Genomic DNA, 2,786 nt, shown 5'->3' with positions numbered 1-2,786 from the left:
CAAGCATAAACAAATTTAGCGCTAAATCTGGTGTGAGGTATGGGGAGAAAGGCTGGCGCGGGCCAAGGCGCGACAGGGGAAGTGCCAGGATGGTGGCGGGCAACAGGCAGGTGTGAGCATGAAAGCGCGGAAAGAGGCGATGGGGAGGCAGTGTACAGCAGATGGGTGGAGGTGCCAGGAGGGTGGCGGGCAATGGGCCAGTGAGATCGCTACAAGTAGGGAGTCGTTTGGTGACGGGCAGGCGTGAGCAGAGTGGCATCGCCGACTACAGGCCAAGGGATTTTGTTATTAATAATAATGGGTGCTCAGGCAAAGTGCAGTACAGTACTTGGTTAGTTCATTTGATAGGTGTGAAATTTGCGAGGCGGAACTTATTCTCATGCCTGCATTTCGAGACCATCTCAGACCGCTTGTTGAGTAGGAGCTTCTTGGGTGTAGTCAGGATGTGGAATTTTTCCCGCGGTACAAAGATTGCATTTTTTGAAGTATACATACCTGTTAACCATGGACTACTTCTGGCTAGATTAACTCTTGTGTGATCATGGTGCTAGTGAAGCTTGTATCAGGTCCACTCTGATTTAGCCACCCACACTAGTAGCAAGTATCATCTTCACTGGGGGCAGGGATAACTGCAGTTGGATCACAGGACGGATACTCTGATGTCGTCAATCCTTTTTCTGCACCTTGTCCTCACCCACTTACTGAGGTGTGGTGAGCCCATACATGGGATCATTTTCAAGTCCACCCAGAGTTTTGTTTGGGGATCTCAGGGGGTGTCTGGCCGTTGGGCGGTTCAATAGCCAATTGAGTCATCTTTCTAAGATTCCTTTTGAGTCTCTCTCCCCCGAGTCTCCCGGGGGAGACCCACGTGACCAGTTTTGGCAGTGAGCAACAAGTACCAAGTACAAGTGTGTGTGTGTGTATGGGCGGGGGGATGGAGTTCTGCGCATACGGTACATCAATGCAAGTTGATATCACAATGTCAGCATTTCTAGTATTCGCGAATGTCTCGTCTACATCTGCAGCTTATTGAATGACATCATCGTACATAGGACATAGTAGCAAGCTAGTGGCCAGTGTTTGCCGATGTCACACTTCCTACAACACACCTGGAACGATGGCATACTGGAATACCCCGTACAATCGTCGCAGGCAGAATCTGACCTCATGAATCTATTCTAAGTGTCTGTGATCATGAATCTAGCCACTCCCTGCCGCGGTGACTCTAGCATGTCTCTAGCACTGCCACTGTGGTCAACAAACACTTGGGTATGCTGTGAAGTCGCCAAGTCGGTGATGTCATATTCAAGGGGTCGAATTTCAAAGGTCGCAACTTTATTCGGACCCACTGCCTCTTGGCTTACATGTACTATGTGTTACCGGTGTGTATGTGTGTGTGTGTGTGTTTGTGTGTGTGCGTTTGTGTGTGTGTGTGTGTGTGTGTGTGTGTGTGTGTGTGTGTGATTTTTGTGTTTTTTCATGCCATTCAACGAAATGCAGTCGATAGTCAGTACTAGAAGGTTGATAAAGGCACATTTGTCCGGGTGTTCGCCCCGTACGTTGTATTTCGCATAGCAAGACAGTTATTTTGAAAATGGAAAAATGGGTTACGGGGTGACTGTTTCCCCCCCCCCCCTACTATTTTGACCTGGCTGCAATTGTACACCCTGCACACCCATGCTTGAAAGCAGGGAGTAGCAAAATACCGGTATTTTACTACTCCCTGCTTGTATGAATGCCAGTTTGCAAATAGCTCTAGACTGACCAGAGCATTGTACATCACCGTGTCGCTGATTGGTTGCTGGCAACAGTATTACAGTATGTGTACATATAACTGGGAATTTCCCTACAATTATGCCATTTGTAATGGAGGTGAAATAAAAATTTTGGGATCCGTATAGAAAATGTTTGTGTAACAGTTATGTGGCATTGTGGCAACCTCACCTGGGGACGCTGGAAACAAGAGCTCTCTCGTCCTCGTCCACGTTATCCATTGTAAAATCGCATCCGATACTTTGGAAATGTCAATTGTAGCGCTGCATGAACGGTAAATTCTTATCCATTAACATTAATTAATTTTTGTTTGCGAAATTGTCGCTCGCGCCCTAGCGCTCACATGCACAGAGCCGGGTAACCACGACCGCGTTCTATTATTCCGGCTGGCATCGATTGCTCTCACCATGAACACTTGCCGGTACAGGTCTGAACTACCACAGCCCGCACACAGGTAGCCCACAGAAACTTGGTCCTGAGCACTGCTGTCTTGGACCCAAACGCTGACAGCGACTTTCAGAAACAGAAAAAAGTCGCCACTGCACGTGTCTACAGACAGTAGATCTACAGCGCTAGCGTAGTATGATCTTCTGCTAGCAGGTAGGGACGAGCGATGCGGGGCACCATGCATGCATGGTAACGAGGATCTGCCATCTCATTCTCACACTAGTCACAGCTTCACTGCATGCACTACATCATACTCATAGTTCATACACAATGCGTCATATAGTCTTCAGTAATCAGTAGTATGAACTATGATAATGTCAATGAAGCTGCCCCCCCCCCCCCCCCTACCCCATAAGCATGATAACCCACGCCCTGGGCAGGGTCTGGGTCCGCAAATCGAAGTGCTGATGTCATAATTGTGTGAAATCCGGCCCAATAATTGCCACACATATTGTGACATAAACAATTAAACATATTCAATGAAACAAATGCCGTGCCCGGGCATAACTAACTTAGTTTCGGCTACTGCATCAATACACCGCATAGAGTCTACGCATGATACGAGC

This window comes from Sycon ciliatum, chromosome 4 (assembly GCF_964019385.1).
Source record: "Sycon ciliatum chromosome 4, ocSycCili1.1, whole genome shotgun sequence".
Taxonomy (NCBI): Eukaryota; Metazoa; Porifera; class Calcarea; order Leucosolenida; family Sycettidae; genus Sycon; species Sycon ciliatum.
Note: the sequence above shows the minus strand (reverse complement) of the source record.